This window comes from Diachasma alloeum, unplaced genomic scaffold (assembly GCF_001412515.2).
Source record: "Diachasma alloeum isolate Michigan unplaced genomic scaffold, Dall2.0 Dall_scaffold_00336, whole genome shotgun sequence".
NCBI lineage: Eukaryota > Metazoa > Arthropoda > Insecta > Hymenoptera > Braconidae > Diachasma > Diachasma alloeum.
Window position 1 is genome coordinate 472,675 of NW_021680475.1, and position 22,674 is coordinate 495,348.

Consider the following 22,674-nt stretch of genomic DNA (forward strand, 5'->3'; position numbering starts at 1 on the left):
AAAGGAAATTACAACAATTTCGCTATTTCCCTTAGATTCCGAGATATTTTTTGAAAACTGGTCAATAGTCAAAATCGACTTGTACCGGTTTACCACTTCGCTACTGAATTCAATTTCAAATGAAAGCGTTCACTAAATTTCTTATTCACCTTAAAAATTCAAGAAAATTGGGTTTTTCATTTTAAATAGTCATCGATTTTTCAATGACAGCTTGAATTTCCAAACTCGTCATGAAATTTGAACATCGCGTACAATTCAATTTTCAATAGATTGAGCATTCAGAAAAGTTGTTGACGAAATTTTCAAAATTTTCGAGGTTTTTCAGTATAATTTGGGACTGAATATTCATATTAGATTGGAAATTCAAGTGAATTAAGGAATCCTAGTCTTTATGTTCCTTAAAATCCTGGAATTTTACTAAATTTTCAAAGAAACCTCAAATTTCATGCTTTTTTCCCTTCTAAATCGCATTCAGTGTCGCTGTCCTGAAAATTAGTAGCCAACTGTTCATGAAATTTCATTTTTTTCTAAGTGTTATTGGTCCGACCCGTAATGGATCGCACACCCACTTCCACCCACCCGCAAATGTGGCGAGCGAAGCGAGCGACCGACGACCCAGTCGAACGTTTTATTTATAATTTTTTGCTCGCTTCCCACTCGCTGTTAGATCACGTCAGATATTTCAGGAGTTACATTTGACGGCTGGAGTCAAAGTACGCGCGTTCCTTCCAAGAAGAAATACCTAGTACATCCGCGCGCATCACGCAATAATGAAGTGCTTCGGCCTTCGTCGAGTCATCGTCGGGCATTCGGCCAGTAATATTCTCGTTAAATCGACAGGCAAAGAAATATTTTAATACAACTTATGTAATTTGCCCTTCACATGTGAACACGAGATGTCGGAATACCGCTCGATCCGATGGCCACTTGGCATCGAACAGGGCATTGTGCTGACTGGGCGAAAAGCACAATAACCTTTCCATGATTTAGTGTCTCAACTGGAGAACAATCGTAATCCACCAGTGCGAGTCACTACTCAAGCTCTGAGTTGCAAAGAAACACTCGCGATTTTCTGTACCTCGAGGGCTTTCGGGTGAATTTTACAACTGCGAACGTTCGAAGGTGCGCATTATGGATTATTTATTACATTTCATTTTCCACTCACTGCTCAGAATAATTACCCCATTACAGTAGATTCAACCTGACATTATAATTCCCCCTACTGTGTAAACACTAAATACTCACTGTGTCTCATCAAGTGATAACACATCAATTTCGTTGAAAATTCCAAAGGGCCATTAAAAAAACATTTCCCATTTGGAAAAATCGTCTCGTTCACTAATGAGATAATGACATATAAAGACGGATAAATACCCGAGTCACAAATGATTCATTTAATTACCCCTCCGTTAAAGTGTCTATTATCCAGCATATTTTCCAACGTTAAAAACTCATTGTTGCAATAACACATAATACCTCGACCTGAATGAAAAATACTCCTCTCATTTTTATCATATTTCTTCCCCTCTCCCTCCCACCCCCTCGCTGCCTCGTGCAACTCTTCCTTTTTCTCTCATCTCATAAATAAAAAATGCAATTCACCTCGACCTCGATGACAGTGGTCATATCAACGTGGGGAGCGTAGCAGAGTGCCAGTTTGTCGGCAGTAGGCGCCTCTGTTCGCGGTGGAAACATCTCGAGGACCTCCAGTTTGCCGGCACTAGAACGAGGTGGGCCCCTCGGCCGTACCCTCGTGCCACCCAACGAACTTTATTCACCGAACTGATAATTCACCCCTCATATCACAGAAATAATCGCCCGATAAATCCTCCTGTCAATCACTCCGTCAATTATCTCTCTAAAAGATTATTTAAAAAATCACAAATTCACAGTTGCACACACTCACACCTGTTCCCTCAGTCGTATCCCTCAAATTTCCCCACTCATTTTGGTGTCATTCTGGCAGTAGATACACATCGGACGTGTCACGGGCTTTAAATTTCTCGGGGCAGTGTAAAAATAATAATCATCCTGGAGATCGCCGGATGATCCTCATTCACACGTCGCCTCTAAAAAACAGTCTCTCTCGCACCACTCGTCTTTCACACGCGGTAGACAAGCCGATGTCAACAGCTGATTCGTGTTATACTGTAGTTGATGTTGCGCCGGCGACTGAATCGAGGCCCCGAAGCGACGGAGGCGCGAGGCACTAGGAGACGATAGTCCAAAGCGCGCCCGTTGGTATTGCCTACCACCACCACTGGATTCTAAACTCTCAACTGCCACCACCCCAGACTGGCATGTCCCACCCGTCTGCACATTGTAGCACAGAAATTGTCCGCATTTACGATTGCATCGGCCGAGGGGTTTTTCGAGGTGCCGATGAGCCACTGCAGACCGCTCGACTACTGAATTGTGTGTAACACGCACGTGGCGCGGGTACACGCTAGATCAGCCCAAACTCGCGATCCCCCCTTTTTCACGGGCGTTAGGCAGTGGCCTAGTGTGATTGCGCACAGCCAGGCCCCATGTGGGACGCTGGATGGGGCTGATGGAGACGCCCCTCGAGCGAATAGCCGCGAGAGAAGTTGTACCCATCCAACGCGGCTCTCCTTGCGTACAATGTAGGGAACGTATCTCTCGGTGCTCGGTGCACCGCAGATCGCGGTGAGACTTTCGCCGGTGATCATCTCTTCGGATAGACGAGCTATTTCTTGGGTTCAATCGTTTCGCGGGGACGGGGGACAGAATAATTCAGGAGCGAAGTGGCAAAACGGTTTGACTTTTTGAAGAATACACGGAGACAAATTCCAATGGTAACGATAACTACGAGGGAATTTTCAAAGAAATTATATTACAGTAACAATAAAGTTTGTAAATTAAACTAGGATTCATCGTTTGATTTACTATGTCAAATAGTGTCATCAACATTGTGATGTGATTTGCACTTTAATGTAATAGTTGAATCTACTATGTTTATTGTTACCGTAACTTTTTTTTTACAATTCCCTTGTAGTTGAAATTAGCATTGAAATTTCTCTCAGTGTATTGTGGAGCCCAAGGGAGATAGCGAAATTGTCGTAATTACATTTGTTGGAGCTCTTAATCGGCTCTGCACTGATGGAAAGGATTAGTTATTGATAACGAATGGATTTGGTTGGATGCGAGGGTCTATTCGGTCTCAACCAATGTTCATTCGTTAATTGTTAATAAATGCACATTTGGGGAGCCTTGTTCGACTCGATTTTCACTTTTCAAGTGGACTATTTGTTAACTATTAACGAATATTCATTTGGTTATATGGAACTGTACCATTCGTTAATAGTTGACGAATCTCGTTTGGAATAAATGAATCAGTCTATCAGTGTACAAAAAAGGTTGCAACAGAAATTTTTCTATCTCGCTTAGATTCCGAGATATTTATTAAAAACTTTTACCACTTCGCTACTGAATTATTGCTCGAGAAGTTGACGAGATTGAGGATCGGGCAGTGGTGTAAATTTTTCACTGAAACTTCCGGTACACTTTTTGGAAATTTTTAGCACGCATTTTAGTTTTGCTGATTTTTCGTGGAATTTCTTTGGTGGAATTTCACAATTGCATGGAAAAATCAATGAGAGTTGCAGATTTTAGTTCAGTTGTTCCCGGAGAATTTGCAGAAATCAGAAAAATTCCGGTGAATATATTCTTGAATTTTAAATTAATTGAAAATTTATCGTAATTCGGCGATGAATATTCATGATTTTATCTAAAATTCAAATTGGTTGAGGAGTTCTCTTCTCAATGCTGTTATAAAATTTGGAATTTCACTGAAATTTCAAGAGATTTCATTATTGAAATTTAGAAGTGCATGGAAAGATCAATGAGAACTGTAGATTCCAGGTCAATTATCACCTAAGAATTAGTAAAAAGTAGAAAAATTCGGATGATATTCATTGTTGAATTCCAACTTAATTGGAAATTTATCGTAATTCGGCACTGAATATTCATTATTTCATTTAAATCTCAAACAGGTTGGGGAGTTATCTCAATACTGTTAGAAAATTTGGAATTTCTTTGAAGTTTCAGTAAAATTTCATGATTTTCTCCTCCTTAAGTCGTATTCAATGTCACTATCCTGAAAATTACTAAACAAAATCCTTGAAATGACAATTTTTTCTAGTTTTTTGCTGTTTTAGTTTCACTGGTTTTTCAAGGAATTTCGTTATTGTAATTCAGAATTACATGGAAAAATCAATGAGAGCTGTAGATTTTAATTCAATTATTCCCCGAGAATTAGTAGAAATCAGAAACATTCTGGTGAATATATTCTTGAATTCACAATTAATTGAAAATTCCTGAAAATTATTAGTCGATTGTCCATGAAATTTCTTTTTTGTTCTAACAGTGTAGGTGATATCTTTTTGAGAATATAGAAATGTCACATATTGAAGACCTCTATGTAAAAAATAAAAAGCAGTTTGAAATTTTTAATAACAACTGATTTACATGAAATGTCTCTGCATGTTGTTAATGACAAATCGGTTCGTTTGCGAAATATTCACTTGAGCCACCAGAACCTCTCATAATTTCCAAACAAATTCAAATCCTAGAATTCAAAATAATATTCTCAGTTGCAAAAATCACATTTGCAACTGACACAATTTTATGTCAGGGAAAATTAGGTAGAAATTTAAAACTTTTCAGAAAAGGCCCGCTTTTGAGAAACTCTAATGACAAAATAACATGTGTTCTCATGCAAAATACAAAATAAAGACCTCGTAAAAAGGTATTTTTTTTATTTTTCAGCCTCGTAAAAAATGGTGATGAAAATCTGATTTTTTTATGTATAACTTTGACCGTTGAATTTTGAATAATTTATTTTTAAATACATCAGGAAGCTCGTTACTTTCAAATAAATTATACACTCCCATATAACTTTTATTTCAAATTCCACGCTCTCTCTTGTCTTTACAATTCTATTATGCTTTATATATGTTTCCATTCTAAACCTTTTTCAACTCGGACTTCCCCTATTACGCGGCGCTCTAATATTCTATATTATAATGTATTAAATTGTTTGTTTTCCATACGGGGCTTATATGTTAACTCTCACTCTTCCCTCCCCCCTCCCCCCCTCCTCTCCCCACTTTTTTATGGCCGTTAATCACAGTTTTAGTTTTCCCCATGGATAAAGTATTCTTATGGTTCTTCACTTGTTTCTTTTATGCGCTTTTTTATCTGTTACAAGGTTGTATCTTTACAAACAGATCAATAAATCTTAATATAATTTTTGAATAAATCATTTTACTGGGGGAATAGTAGTGCATGCTGGGAAAATAGGAATCTTAGCCAAGACATACTATATTTTTCCGAGCAGTGTTGAAAATTTTGGACTAAAATTTTCAGTAGCCTTCCTCGAAATTTCTGTCAAGTGACAGTTCCACTGAAACTTCAAGGACTTTCGCGATTGGAAATTCAGTATTTTACGAAAAAATCAATGAAAAGTCTAAATTTTCGTTGAATTATTCCATGAAAGCTGCTAGAACTCGGAAAAATTCTCGTAAATAAGGAAAAAGAGAGAGTTTCTGATCACCTAAGCCCAGGAGGATCTAGTGATTGATCACCGTTTTTTCTGGATTTCAACCATATAATTAGTAATCACACTGACTGCCAATCAAAGTAGTAAAGTTGTTTTTACGACTGGCGTATTTTAATCGATAAATTCAGTTCGTGATCAGAAACGCTCTCGATATATTCTGGAATTCCTAATTACTCGGGAATTCAGTGTAGTTTAGTGCTGAATATTCATGTCTTGATTGAAAATTGAAACAAGTTGGGAAATTCTCGCCTTTCTGCTGTTCAAACATTTTTAATTTCAATGAGTTTTTAGGGAAAATTTAAAATTTTCTGATTTTTCGCCCTCAATGGGATTCAATGCTCACTCGAAAAAAAACTTATTGTACGATTTCAAAGGTCTTAAAATACCATTTCCAACAGGTTTCATACAGTTAGAAAATTACTCTTGATATTTCAAGTGACAAAGCTTGAAATTTTTAACAACGACAAAGTTACATGAAATTTCTGTAGATTTCTTCATTGACGAATCAGTTAATTACATGAATATTCGATTTTCACGTTCATACGGCACTGAAAAACATTGAAAATTTCGAAAATTCAGGCCACAATTTTTCTAGTTTCTCAATCTATTGAAAACTGAATTGTTATGATATTTAATTTTCACAATGAGTTTGGAAATTCAAGCTTTCATCGCAAACTCTGATTGTTTATCATGAAAACCTCAATTTTCTTGAATTTTCAACATAAATGGGAAATTTTGTGAACACTTTCATTTGAAATTGGATTCAAACTCACAACATCGAAAAATCGGATGCCGTTGTAACTAAAATTTCAAGAAATTTCTCATAGTGCATTTGAAGCGTGAAATTCTTTAACTTTGAGATCTCAATTCGAATTTTCGGAAAATCTCATGTTAAGAGCCTGGAAGGTCTTAATTTGAGACGTTTAAAGTCTCAAGTTGCGACTTTCGAAGGTCTCAATCATGTGACTTTCAGACTCAAGTTGATACTTTTCAAAGCTTCAAGTAAAGACTTTCGGACCTTAATTTGAAATTTTCCTTTAAGGGAAGTTGTGAAAGTCTTAACTTGCGATTCTGAAAGTCTCAACTTGAGATTGTTAAAAAAAAGTTTCATTTGAAACATTTGAAAATCTCAATTTGAGACTGTCAAAAGTCTCAATTTGATACGATAAATCTCAAAATAAAGCTTGTTTTTTTTAGTGCTGCTCGCCTAGAAAATTAGTACTAAACGGTCCGTGAAATTTCCACTTTTATCTACCAGTTAAGCTATAATAAGGCGTTATATACAAGCAGCCTCATTCAGATTTTATTTCTCTCTCTCTTTCTCTCCCTCCGATCGGATCGAAAACGGATACTACATATATTTTGTCCGCACACTCGATTGATATACAGTGGTGCAAGCTTCCGCTGGTCAGACTGGTTCCATCTGGGTTCATTGAGAATCAGTTAAAAAACCTGGGAAAAAAAATTCCACTCCCCTGATGGCGAGACGGGGGCGGAGGGGGAGGCAGTGAATATAGGAGACATTTGGACAGACACCACTGGTAGCCAACATTTTTCATCGAATTTATTGATAATCGATGCAAAGTATCGAGTATTAATAACGAAGAGAAAAATGTATATGAATGTCCCGACACACCCGCTACGATTATGAGGTCTTGCGTGGGACGAGAGAGTTATTTACTCGATACCACCTGTGAGCCGCTGGTATCATCCTGTTTACCATATTTTTTATATTTTTTGTTTTCTCACAAGTAATGAATTAATTATACGAGGTAACGATATGCCATCGGAGATTGGTAGTGTATGTTTTGTAAGTGCGAAAATAGTAGCTTTGATGAAAGAAAAATTGACTTTTTTAATGGATTTTACACTCTTAGGGAGTGTCTTAGGGGATTCTTGGAAATTTAAATAAATAAAAAATCGCAAAATTTTTTGAAACGACCAATTCACATGAAATTTCAACATATGTTGTTGATAAATGAATTCCTGGAATATACTGCCGGAAAAAAAATTCGTGGATAATTTCTTCAGTTCTGATTTTGTAAGAGAATATTATATTTTAAATGAGATTTTATTTAATTAAAAATTTTAAAAATGAAATGAAAATTATAAATGCGGTAACTTGAAAAATTTGATTTATTTTAATTATTAATATATGGGCGATTTTCTTTCACACAAGATTGTGAAATTTAAATATGTTAATTCTATTTCCATGTCATAAAATGAATAATTGTTTATTTTAATATGAATGTCACTGAAATTGAATGAAAATGACTGAAAATCATGAAAATTCGGGTGACGACTATTCTGAATTTTCAATCTAAGAATTGAGTTTAATATGATCGTTGAATTCTCACAATGACTACGGGAATTTAAGTTATCAAAGGAATATCAATGATCGTGAATAAGGAATTCCATGAACGATTTGATTTCAAATTCACAACATTGAAAGTTCAAGTGCAGCAGTCATTTGAATTTCAAAAAAATTTCTGACAATGTACCTGACTCGTCATCTAGCTGCTTGGAGAAATCATAGGTATGAATTGTTTTTCATATTCAAATTTTGATTTAAACGATCAATTCATTACTAATTGATGGCTGGGCCGTAAAACGTATCAATTGTTGACTATAGGTATTTGTGGGTAGTTATTTCGTCACTGGAGTGAATACAAGCGGAAAAAAATAAGTTGAACGATCTGGCGCAGTGATAAAACCTGAATAGTTGAGATGCCTCAGGTATAACGATTGTAATAATGAGACTGCCATTAGAATTTTCCGGTCGTTAACGAAAATGACGACGAAAATTGACGAAACGACACAGTCAAAATAATCGTGGCATCGTATTCTTCACTGTTTTTATTTTTTATCTCTTCTCAGTTTTCAGTGTGTATGTATGCGTCTCGTGACAAGCGCTGTTAAATTTATTGCCCTCGGCTCATACACCCCTCTTTCTCCTTTCTACACTTGGCAATAAAAAGCACCGTTAACTGTGCGAGTGATAGTTTGTGTATATATGTGTCTCGCAAAATGCGTCCGTTAGGACTTTGATTGATTTTTTTACCATTGATGATAGAGAGCACCAGCGTCATAATTTAAATCAGTTTTCTTTGCGGTCGATTCTTCTGACAATTTCGACAGGCGGCTCAGTACACACACTGAAAAATAGTCTCGAATTAAGAATATTGTTTGTAATTCACAAATCGACAAATCTCGCTGTTTGAGCAGTTGGAAAAGAAATTAGAATTAAAAAATATAACGTAGAGAGAAAAGTTGGAGGAAAATTAACTGGAAAATTGTGGAAAGTTTTACTCCACGACAGACATACAATGTCAGAAAATTACTCCTGAAATTTTCAAGTAAAAAATCTTAATATTTTTAACAATCACTCATTTGCATGAAAGTTTCATGTATTTTGTTATTAAAAAATCAGTTGAATTCTGGAGTATTCAATGGAATGGGAATTTTCGGGTCCACATAACGATGAAAATTGTTAAATGTTGCAAAAATTCAAGCAACAATTTTCCTGAATTTCCAAATTGAATGAGAGATTTCATGAGCGATTTGATATAAAATTGAATTGAAATTCACAATATTGAGAATTGAAATGCAACTCTTGGTTTTCCTAAAAAATTCTAACAGTATAGCATAATCATAAATTTTAAATAGGGTTAAGTTTTGAATAAGTCAATTGGTCAATATTAAATCAACCATGAATTAAATATTCCAATTCCGAATTATTCTGTCAATCAATAATTGAGTTCGGAGGATTGACGATGATTTGGCTAATCGAAAATCCTGTTCAAGAAATTCAGAATCATTTACTCAACAGTCAGTTAACAATTCCATATTGTCAATTATTTAATTCATAGTCAATTGAAAAATTTATATTATCAATGATTTAATTATTTTTCAAATTTCAATGAAGATAAGGAAACCTTCATTATTTGAAGATACAACTTCTCGTAATATTAATAACCTAATGATTGATCCCAATTCCGGCTGTATGAAATATAATCTTATGTTTATAATTAAAAAATAAATGATATCTTATGCTAAAAAAATTAAATATTAAACACAGTAATGTATAGTATCATATATAGTATATTATACACAATAAATCTTTTAGTGAGAACTTAAAAATTTATAAGGTAAAAAATTTTTAAATCCAAACATAACGCGGCAAAATTGGATCGGCGCCAGAAAACGTTTCACCAATTTTTTTACAGAGGACATTAAAAAAACTGTTGTTTTTAAACAGTAAAAAAGCTTTACGAAGAAGCGCCCAAGGAATTCGACATTGTTGAATTTAAAGAGTGTAACGGGTAACGAAAATTATCCAGTTGATGAAGGAGAACAAGTCCAGAGAAAATTTTAAAAAAACGATGAAGAGTCGTCGTCGGCGTTGCGCATTGCACAGAGAATAAAAGGTGTGGTATTCTCCGGTGGGACGCAACGGCGTGTTAACAAATTAAGCGAGGCAGATTTTCGTCTGCCGGTAATTTTACCTTCTCTCATACCCCCCCCCCTTCCCCTCCCACCCGTCTCTTGTGCAATCCACCGTCATCCACCGACCGCAATTGCGACCCTTAACGACACGCCGAAAGCGAAGGAGACACGTACAACAAACGATTTGAGGAGAGGACGGGATTGAAGGTGGAACAAAAAAATGACCAAGACGGATGGAAATAAATACATGGCGAATAAAAGACGTATACGCGCATACAAGAGAGACGATCGGATGGATTCTGATGGTGGTGGGAGAGGGAAGTCGCTAAACGACATTCCAGTCGGCCCATCCACAGCGCCACTCAACGGTAACCAACGTGCAACGCCCTTATCCTACTTTACCTCAATGCGAATTTCGCTGGTTTATGCGCCCGGTTGTCTTCCACTCCCTCTAGCCCCCCACCCCCCGCCAGGGGCGCGCGAGGGATCCGACATTGCTCATGCTTCCACCCCCAATGTACGGGACACTGTTAGGAAAAAAATGATACTTCACGGAGGTTTTACACTGTTAGAACAGAAATGAAATTTCATGGACAGTTGACTACTAATTTTCAGGATAGAGACTGAATACGATTTAGGGGGAAAAATGATGAAATTTGAAGTTTCAGTGAAAATTCTTCGTCATTTGGCACTGAGTATTCATGTTAAATTGAAAATTCAAATAAATTAAGGAATTCTCGTCTTCATGCTGCTTAAAATTCTGGATTTTTACAGAATTTTTCAGTGAAACCTGAAATTCAGACAATTGAAAATTCAGAATTTCGTGGAAAAATCAAAAAGAACTGTTAAATTTAAGTTCCATGTTTTCCTGAAAATAAATAGAAAACCAGAAAATTCCGGTAAATATATTCTGGAATTTCAGTTCCATGTGTCCCTGAAAATAAACAGAAAACCAGACAATTCCGGTAAATATATTCTGGAATTTTCAGGTTTTCTATTTATTTTCAGGGACACATGGAACTGAAATGTACAGTCCCCTTTGATTTTTCCACGAAATTCTGAATTGTCAATTACGAGATTCCTTGAAATTTCGGTGGTAATTAAATTCAATAAAAATTTCCAAAATTGTACCGGAAATCTCAGACAAATATTTTTAACAGTGTGAGAGAAAAATCATAAAACTTTAAATTTCCGGGAAATTCTATGAAATTTCAAATTTTCTAGCAGGTGGAAGACAAGAATTCCCAATTTCCTCGAATTTTCAATCAATTCAAAATTCCAGAATATATTCACCGGGATTTCCCTGTTTCTATTTCAGTAGCAAAGCGGTAAAATGGTTCAGATCGAGATTTTGACTATTGGTCAGTTTTCAATAAATATCTCGAAATCTAAGGCAGATAGCAAGATTTTTGTTATAACTTTTTCTGTAGAGCTCATTGAGAGCTACAAAAGGTACAATTACGAAAATTTCGCCATCTCCTATAGATTCTGAAATATTCCTTAAAAACTCTAAGTCGACTGGAATCGTTGTACCGCTTCGCCACTGATTCAATTGTCATGCAATAGTTCAACTGAAATTTGCGATTTCCATTAATCTCCTCATTGAATTGTGAATTTTCAATGGCAAAATTCCTTGAAATTTCCTCGAAACTGTCACTCGATAAAAACTTCCCCGAAATTCCAGCAAATAAATTTCGGGTACCAAACACGCGAATGACTCGGTAGCGCCGTGACATTGTCGTGGGAATGATTACGCAGCCGATAAAAAAAGAAATGTTCAACTGGTGATTATTGGTCATTTGGGGCACACTGATCGATCTCAAAAACGATCAGGACTACGATGTTATTCACCGTTAATTTTGGCTGGTGAAGATCAAGCGGGAGAGAGAGGGGAGTTACCCGATGCGTGGACTGTGTAGCCGAGAAATATATGGAGGGTTCGAGATAACGGGATCGACGTCGATCGTTGCGTGTGCACATTATAACCATGTCCACATTATATCGACATCAGTATTCTAGAATTTTTTGATTCACTTTCTTTCGGACGCCACGTCACTGCAGGGCCTTCACCGTAAATTCATGCGCTTGGGAAAAATCGTGTGAATCGGTGGATAAATGTTTTTTTAATGTGTATTAATGGAAATTTTCTGAATACTTTTGACACTAATGGGCCCATCAGCCGGTGGGATATTTCATGTCAAATAAGGAATTGTTGAAAAGTTTGTAACGGAGAGATGGGGAGAGAGGGAGAGAGAGAGAGACGGAAAAAAATGGCATACTGGGGATTTAGAAGCCATGGAAGTCTCTCCTTTATGGCAGGCGATAACGCGTAATGGTAGTTGAACACTTAACGGCCTGGGTAATTCGCGGGTATAATTGTCGCGAGACTCTGTATGATGGTTCCCACGTTTCGCCCATTAGGACCCGTGACGGCTTTTCGATATGAATCCGATGGCATTATATTGACAATTGTCGAACAAAAACTGAGAGTTTAGCGAGTAAATTGAAGAAATGAAATTTAGTGGTTTTGCGTTATTCCTAGGCATGTCGATGGCAGCAGTTTGAGGAGCAACTACGTGGTCAGTATAATTGATGGCAATCGCGCGCGGCTGGCAAATAAAACGTGCCGCTAGAAGACGTGAGACGCGCGCTCTTTGATACACATAGGAGAGGATTGTTTTCATCTCTTTGCTGTATACCTCCACCAGGTAAAAATTCCCCCCCTCCCCCTCCCGCCCCTCTCTCGTCCGGGTACGTTTGCTACACAAATCCATAATGGGTAGTGCGTAATTAGTTGAGGCGATCGAGCGCGCGAATCGATGGCAATGCCATTCGTGTGATTACAAAAAGGTGGGTAGAAGAATGAGAGAAAAACAAGTTGAAAAATTGTCGCGCGGAGCGCAACTCTTTCAAGACCAGTGATCGCATCCTTTATAACATCGCGCCGATATCTAGATCTGATGGACAACGAGAGATAAAAAATAAGTGGGTGAATTTATAGGTATGGGGTGATTATGGACCTTTTTTCAGCGATTTACTTTAGATTAGGCGTATTATTAATAGTCTGGGCTGTAGTGATCACGTGGGGAGTGTGTGACTCCGGCGGTCATCCAAGCTAAGCAGCGTTCAGTCTGCCCAGTACTTGGATGGGTGTCCGCTTGGGCACACCTAACCGCGTGGGACTACAGTCGCTAGGCACGAATGTAGAGAACCACTGTGCCCATTGAGTCAGTGTGACCAATAGACACAGTGGAATCCCTGCATTATCGGCCGGCTGCACGACTGAGGTTTTCCATGGTTTCCCTGGCAGTCCAATCCCGAATGGGGTGCAGTTGGGGATAAAGTAAGTTGGCCCATGGTAACGCAGATAGGGAAGGGAACAAAATGTAAAAACCCGAGAGGGTATACATATGGAACCAAAATATATATAATAGTCTGGAATACCGTGAATTTTGACTTATTTTTAGGTGAAAAAATGTTGTTGTCATTATGTGAAAAGTATTTGGATTTCAGGGTCTTGAAAGTGAGTTATCGGTCGTTACAAACGATTCATTTGGACCTGTTTTTACTCATAAATTTGGTCATATTGAAAAGTATGAGTCAGGAAGGTATGTCACTATGAAAAAATTGAAATTGGAAAGACAATTTTAAAAATATTGTTTTCGTGAGAAGACCCGGTAAACCGCGATTCTAACCTCGCTTCGCTCGGTTTGATCGCGGTTTACGGGCCTTCTGACGAAAAATTGCATTCATCACACGGTCCAAAAGTATTTTCTGACGAATGTGATTATATTACAAAGCCACATTCGTCAGAAAATACTTTGTGGACCTTGTGATGAAAATAACTATTTAAAGTGATGCAACCCATCTATTGGGTTATTTACCCTGTCATATAATTATGATGTTGTATCTTAGATTATCAACTTTGGTGTTAAATTATCTACATTTCTAGTTAAAGATAATTTAGGAGTCATTCCCAGAAAAGGGGAGAAGAATCATGAAAATTCAAGTGTCACTGGAAATTTAATGAAATTCTAAATTTTTAACCAGCAGGAAGAAGAAAATTCCTCCTTACTTTAATTCTCAATTAAACCATGGATACCCTACGCCAAAAAGACGCTGAATTTTCAATTAACAGAAAATTTCAGAACATACTCAGTCGAATTTTTCTAATATCTATCAATTTTTGTGAAATAATTGTACTGAAATTCAGAATTTCCATTTATTTTTCCATCAAACCTTGAATTTTCAACTATGAAATTTTTTTGGAATTTTCGGAACACTGTCACTTGATGAAAATTTCCGAGAAGAGTATCGGACATTTCAGTTAGAAATTTCAAACACTGTAGAATGCGAATTCAGTCATATTCAATTTTGCACTGTTAGAAAAAAAGTGAAGTGTGACATTCAATTCGATTAAGATTGAAAATTCAGGAACATATTCAATTCAATTTATACGGCTTCCATTAATTTTCTCATCAAATTGTGAAAGAGATGAAATTTCAGTAGAAATGTTACTTGTTCAAAATTTCTACAATCTAAAAAATACCTCTGAATAATGGTAAAAAATCTTGAAGTTTTTAGCATCCATTAATTTTCATATTCTTTGTTACCGATAAACCAGGCGATTTCTGGAATATCCAGTAGAAAGTATCTTCGTAAATAAGAAATTCTAGGAGGGTTTTGATCTTAGATTAATTGTAAATTTAGCTCTGACTTAAATTTCCCCAAAAATCTCAACAACTGAATGAAAATAACAACAATGAATCAGTAAAATGGTTACTTCGACCCATGAATGAAGCACTGTCAACAGTTATTCACCGACTAGTCGACGAAAAAGTCTAATCTCGAAGAGACCATTAAAAAACCTATCTAACGGATCAAATTCCAATGAAATACCCAGTGCTCAAAGCCCACGTTCAGATCCCTCTGTCCTTCAACTCTGACCGAATTCAACAGTCCCATTCAGAACCATAAACAACCAGAAATAAGGACACACGCCAGGAGCAAAACAGGAGATCGATACAGATAAAAATATTGTGATTAAGAAAGTCACAAAAAAAACGTTGAAAAGAGAGGAGAAATCCACTGACAAACGATAGTTTCGAAAACGGTACCGTCATCGATATCGATCAATCAAATCATTTTGTCTCGTGCCACAATCGCAAACCCAGGGAAATACGATTAGCGAAGGATTGACAATTCGAATTAGCCGGCGGCATTGCTTCCATACGATAGCCAATAGAATCTATATATCGTACTTGGGATTTGAACGGGTCTCTCACCGCGTGAAAGCCCACTATCTGTACTACATAATGTTGTCGCAGTGAGTATTGCCGAGATGCAGGAGGCTCATGCATAAATACATGTCGGGTTCCTGTGGTGGATAAGTAGCGACGTAACAGCCAAGGGGTATAGGCCGACAGGCGTGTGCAGGTGCCTCCGAGGCAGACATTCATTTTTTTCCCATCCATTTTTTCCACCAATTTTTCTTTTTTTCTACCTCCGTCGATAATTTTTTCCAATGGACATACTGGACACAATTTTCGTCTTAAATTTCCGGTACACTTTTTGGAAATTTTTATCGAATTTAATTACCACTGAAATTTCAACGAATTTCGTCATTGAAAATTCAAAATTTCGTGGAAATATCAAAGAGAAATGTAAATTTCTGTTCTAATTAGCTTATTTTTAACGAGATTTATTGCGAAAAAAATTCACGAAAAAATAATTTTCTTAAAATAGGCTATTGCCGAGGGCCTTCAGCTAAGGATTTACATACGGACATGAGTTTTTCTTTCGATTTTTGGTTGTGTAGTTGGAATCCAATGAGGCGAAGATGATACATTAATTGGCTTGAGTGAATGGATGACGATACAGAGAATAGTTGAAGATACCGAAAATAGTTGGTTTTCAGTCTTATTTTTTTTGAAAATACATAGAAAACCCGAAAATTCCGGTAAATATATTCTTGAATTTTCAAAACAATGACACTAAATGCGATTTAGGGGGGAAAATCGGGAAAGTTCAGATTTCCCTGACAATTCAATGCAATTTGGCACTAAATATTCATATTAGAGTGGAACTTCAAATAAATTAAGAAATTCTCCTCTCTTTCCTGGGATAGCCAATAATATTAGATTTTGACAATATTAAAAAGGATTATCTCCTTATATTGTTCAAAGTATAACTATATTTAACAAATTTAAAATATTCTAAAATTTATTAACTAAATTTTCCGATTGATGGTGAATAAAATATTTGATAATATAGATATGTAATTTTTTAGTTAACAAACTAATTCTAAATTTAGTACTTGATTTTCGATTATCCAAATAATCATCAGTCTTCATACCGAAATTATTGGTTAATAGAATGATAGTTAATTTAATATTTAGAATTTTAAGATTTATGTTAAAAATTGACAACTTCACAATTTATCGGTAATTATGATTGTCTCTATGCTGCTTAAAATTGTGGAATTTTATCGAATTTTCAGTGAAACCTGAAATTTCATGATTTCAGTCGTGAAGTGATCAATTGGTTTAAGTCAACTTAGCTCCCAGTTGAATTTTTCTTAAATAACTCGGAAGAAGTTTAAGAAAAATAGTGAAATTTTTGTCTTCACTTTTCGAAATTTTTGCTAACTCCTTTAGAATTTGAGATATTCATCGAGAACTGGCGCCAGAATGAAATTGGGTCAACCGTTTGACCACTTCACTACTGATTTTTTCCCCTAAATCGCATTCAGTGTCGCTGTCCCGACAATTAGTAGTCAACTGTCCATAAAATTCATTTTTCTTCTAGCAGTGCACATCCTGAACCTCTTAAATCCCGATAGAAAGCCAACGATCATTTCATGTTCATTCACCGGCTCGTACACCCATAGGTGAAAGTCTTGGCCCATCCTTTTCGACCGCACAAGTACATACCTGTCATTAGTAATATTGCCTTTATAATTAGTACGTAGATAAGCCGCACTGAGATAACAAAAAAAAGAAATCAAGTATCTAAAACCCATTAGAAATATTTGGAAATAGTTATTGCGAAATTAACGGCCCCTACATATTCATTGAGTCAAACAATATCCCCCTAGGTACATATATCCATCCGTAATTATCTCTGATCTCGATGTTGACGTGAAGCCTTCTTTTTCGAGAGAGGCGGTAACACGATAGGTCGACCCACTTTTTCTGACATTGACGAGGATGCTTGTGGTGCGTATCATCGTGATGTGTTTTCTCTCCTGTGTTAGAAATTAATTTGACCGTTTTATATTCCCCCCTCCCGCCATTTTTTCCCATCAATTCAACAAGGGGGAAAAAAAATCCGCTACAAGACAGGACTAGCGTGACTTATAATTACAATGTCAACTATTAATCCTCAACAGCCGGGTAATTTTTTCGCAATGGAAAAATACCCATGTGATGAGGTTAGTAGTAGCACAAGTACCAAAGTATAAAACAATAAAATGTCTTCTCCTCTCGACTATAACTTTTCACGTAAGCGCAAAATGGCAAGAAACGTTCAAAGCGATGGTAAAAAATTTTTTATGGTCAGTCTTATACCTCTGCGTTTATTAGCATGTGCACCAGTGGTAGCCTCAGCATACTTCCCTCCCTCCCCCCCCTCCCCTCGTCCTTCTCGCGTTTCCTGAGGTAATGCTTGGCAAATATTCTGTAAGTTCTGCAATTGCTGGTAAAAGTCATTACCGCGGAACCGTAGGGACAAAAAAATGAGGAATAAAATAAGAGGACGAGAAAAGTTAGGGCGGGGGCGGGTGAAGAAAATATGTAATCATGTGCACATTAATTTTTCAGTGGATAGTTAAAAATTTTACATCTCCCGGTGGAAGGAAAAAAGTCTCAGTACCATTAAGATTTAAAAATTTCCGGCGGATGACCTGTGGACTCCTGGGGTGTGCAAGCATCAGATACATCATACACCTGCGCCTCTTGTAGTTTGAGGAAGTGGCAATTCAGTGACACACGGACACATGAGCTGCTTGCGGGAATAAATGACACATACGAAATGACGACGAGAGGAGATTCGAATCGTATAGCGGGAGGTAGGCGTGAAAGAGGAGATTGCCCAGTGACTGGAATGCCCGCAAGCAGCGCGTGGCCAGTTACCCCGGCCACATCACAAAACTCTGATGGTGCACTCAATTTCAGGGTTTATGTAATGGTACATAACAAATTTAATGCACATAGCGCTGTTAGAAAAAGTGAATTTTCATGAATAGTTTAGGAGTAATTTTCGGAGAAGCGGGATTGAAGTCGATTTAGAGGGAAAAAAATAAATTTCAGATTTTACAGAAAATTTAATAGAATTCAAAATTTGCGAGCAGCAGGAAGAGCGGGACTCGTTAATCTATTTGCTTTTACATTCGAAACGTGAAGATTTAGTTATAAACTGCGCTGGATTTTCAATGAATTGAAAATTTAAGAATGTACTGAACTGGAATTTGCAGTTTCCATCGAATTATGAATTTTTATTTACGAAATACCTTGAACTTTCGATGAAATGAAACTGTTATCGAAGTTTTCAAGAAGTTTACTCGGTATTTCAGGCAGGGGAGTGGCATGAAATTAAATTCATTGAATGTCACTGAAGATTCAATGAAATTGGAATTTTTTTTCAGCAGCAGAAAAACGAGATGTTCACAACTTGTGCCGAACTCGGCTGACCTTTCAATAAATTAAAAATCCAAGAATATAGTTACTAAGAAATGTATTTATTGAGAAATAAGTGAAGTGGAATTTAAAATTTCTATTGATTTTTCCCTGAAATTGTGAATTTCCAGTTACGAAATTCCTTGCAATTTCAATAGATTTAAAATATAATAGAAGTTTCCAAGGAATGTACTCGAAATTGTAACCAGAAATTTGTGACACTGAAACATTTTTAGAACAAAATTGAGTTTCATGGACAGTTTAATAGTAATTTTCAGGAAAGCAGGATTAAATTCGATTTAGTCATGAAATTTGAAAATTTTTAAGCAGCAGGAAGACGAGATTCTCACAACCTCCTTTAAATTTAGGATTTAAACATGAATATGCAGGACCGAACTACGCAGAATTTTCGATTAATTGAAAATTTAATAACATATTTACTTGAATTTTTCCGATTCCTATCAATTGTTATTAAATAATTAAATTGAAATCGAAGTTAAAATTCCTCGAAATTTCAGTGGAACTATAATCTGACAAGAATTTCAAATTAATGCACCGGAGGGTTGACCAAGAACTCCCAATACTAGAGATCATATTTTACGGATTAATGAAAGTGTTCATCTCGATGATGTTAATAATCATCATTAAAGGTCAAGATACCATCTATGTTGGATAAATAATTAAAGTGTTGATCAAAATGTCACAAATGCGACGTTTTGCATATTGTTTTCACTTTTATCCACACATTAAGTGCTGACATGAACTTGTTAACTGTTTTGACAGTTCAATTTTGTTTACATGTGGTCTATAAACTCTCTCTATTTCTCTTCTACCTTTCCATAGCCTGATGAAGCTAAAATAATTACCGAAAAATCGCACTTATGACAATTCGATCAGCGTAGCAATTATTTCCCCAACATCCCTTGACCTTTACAGATAATTTCACGGATGGCAATCCGGTGATCATCATTGGCAATAGGTTTAATGAGTTAAGTAAACCGGAAAGGGATTGACAGTAAGAAGTCGCCTGGATAAGGGCCCGCTGCAGTTGAAGACATTCTACAGGTTCTTCACAGTGCTTTTTCCGCACTTTCTTGGTGTTATTTTTTGCCGCCCCATCCGCTTACGACTTTTGTCTCTTAACTCAATCCGCGTAAAAACACGTGTTCAACGTTTCTCGGGTTGGATAAATCGAGGTTTCAGGAGTGAGTTGAGAGGCTCATGCAACAGTTGGATTCATACCCCGAGAATGTTGACTTACCAGTGTCCAGTCATATATCACTCCGTAATATATGATCGTCAAAGTACCACCCTGAGAGAAAAATACGATTCTTCGGACGATATCTCATCACTATCGAATTATAGTCAAAAAGTCCTCAACAATTTTTCATGGGTTACGGTAACTATGACCGGAGAAGTAACTACTACAATGGAATGTAGTCATTTCAACTATTTTATAGTTCTCCTCACGATAGATTTGTCGTGGTTACTTTTGATCTTTGGTTAGTTTAACTGCATTTTGATTGGCAAAAATTACGCTTGTGAAGTTATTATAATGTTATGTGCCGCATACAAAAAAAAATCGTATTGTTCACCAAAACTGCCTCAACTATTTTCGTATTGTAAATCGAACTTCAGATTTTTCTCTCAGTGCACTGGTTGATTAATTCACGTGATAATCTCACCCCATAGCTCCACAATACTCAATTTTGTCTCTGATTTAATCTCAGAATTCAATCTACCAGAAATGATATCTGGTATCCACCAGTACCATCACTGATTTTCTTGAAAACCCGTTTGATGACCTCGTAGAGACATGCGCGTAGGCTGATATCCATTAGAGAAATGAAAAAAAACTACCGAGAAATGGGATAAACAAAAAATAAGGAACACGAATGCTCCCGACACGTGAATGTGAGTCAAAGACAACGTGGACCCCGAGGGTGACTGGGGAACCCTCTTGTCCTCATATGCATATACAATAGAGGTGCCGATCGAAAAACGATCGTAAAGTATAGAGACGAGATAAACTGGCCGTTCGAATGTGTAGAATGCCTTGAGGCGAGATGTGTCTCCTCTCTCACCCATGCGGATATGTTTGAGGCCGAAGAAAGCGAAATACGAAAAACGGGTTTTCAAGGTATTCCACGAAATATCGGAAAGACCTAGTGATTTTTCCCGTGATTGTCGTTAAATCTTGAAGGAATTTGTAGATAGATACAAAAGTAGATACAACAAAATCATTCACATAGATTTAGATTTTATCCAGGCCAGTACGAGCTTACCACTTTATAAACACTTAACGTTATCAGAGAGCGTCCGGAAGTATCTCACCCAATTACCCTTGCGTTTAGAAGAAAGACAGACAGTCGTGAGAATCAAACTTCACAATAAGCATGTTAATAATCTTAAGTTTCTTAGGAGTTATTTCATGAAATATATGGTAGTAATTCTCATGAGAGTAACATTAAATCGGATTTAGGGAAAAAATGGATCTAAAATGTCAAGTTTCAGGTGGAATTCAAAGAAATTCATGTTTTCGGTGGGTGTGAGATGGAAATTTCCCAGTTTCATGTAACAGAATTACATGAATTTTCCTGATTTTTCGGAATTTGAACGGAATAATTTAACTGAAAAATCAAGTATTTTATTGATTTTAAGATCATTCGAACAGAAAATCAATGGAATATTTGATTTTTCAATGACAATATTTCCTGAAATTTCACAGCTTCATTGAATCTTCAATAGAACATGAATATTCAGAAACAGAATGACATGAACTTTCAATTTTTTTCTGAATTTTTCTGCTTTTTCGGAATTTCCACGGAATAATTTAACTGAAGAATCAAGTATTCTATTGATGTTCAGACCATTCGAAAAAAATCAATGGAATATTTGCTTTTTCAATAGCAATATTTCCTGAAATGTCAGTAAAAATCAAACGCAATAAAAATTTCCAGGATTTCGAACGGAAAAATGGGACGAAAATCTTTAACATTGCGTAATGATTTAGATGTCAACGACATTCTCCGTCTTCTAACGCTTTGTCCTGCGCTAGATTTAATACGCAATTGCACACTCTGCATCGAGTGCATCACCTTTGGCCATTGGCAAAGCCTTTTGTCGTCCAACTCGATCTCGGATTTACGGAAAATACTGGCATTTGTTAGCAAAGCGGCTGAGCTGTTACACATACCGTAATTCGCCTTTGGAAATTTCTCTGTTTCTTCCTTTACTCTTTATTGTTATTACGTTATCGCCTACTCCGTCGTACCTACAGTTTCTCCCATTTTATAAGGATAAACTGCATCCACAATTTCATTCAATGAATTCAGTAGCGAATTGGTAAAACGGTTTAAGTTGACTTATCTCCCAGTTGAGTTTTTGAGGAATATTTCCGAATCTAAGGGAGATAGTGAAATTTTCGTAATTACACGTGTTGTAGCTCTCAATCGGCTCTACAAAAAAGGTCATAACAAAAATTTCGTCATCTTCCTTAGGTTCAGAAATATTCCTCAAAAACTCAACTGGGAGATAAGTCGACCTAAACCGTTTTACCATTTCCCTACTAAATTCTACTCCATTCCAAAAGATTCAATCTCGAAGGAATTTAAATTGAAATCTCTTGAACTTACGTCCTCGATGTCATCCTGCAGTGTGTCATCGGTATTGTCATCCAGGACAAACGCAACATCATTGTTATTGTTGTTTGCCGCCAGTGGGGGGAGTTTTCTCACTCCCTCAGTGTCATTATCTCGCTTCCGTTTGCCAGGACTGCTCTCGAGTACCTGATCATCGAGCATATCCGTAACCATGAGTTCAGACTCAACACTAGTTGGCGATGCTACTTCGTCAAGTGGTGACATTGCGCTACCTCTCTCCACCCTGCCGCAACTGCTATTACTACTAGCACCCTCGAGCAGCGACATTGCTCGCGAAGACCGCCTTATCTGAAGCGGGATCCATTCGTAC

At 36.7% G+C, this 22,674-nt stretch overlaps 1 protein-coding gene across 2 annotated transcripts in view; it reads right to left on the reverse strand.

Annotated features, from left to right (window-relative positions):
• Positions 1-22,674, reverse strand: part of LOC107040465 (transcription factor AP-2-epsilon) — a 146,245-nt gene that overhangs the window by 43,573 nt on the left and 79,998 nt on the right. The gene's annotated exons all lie outside the window — the stretch shown is intronic.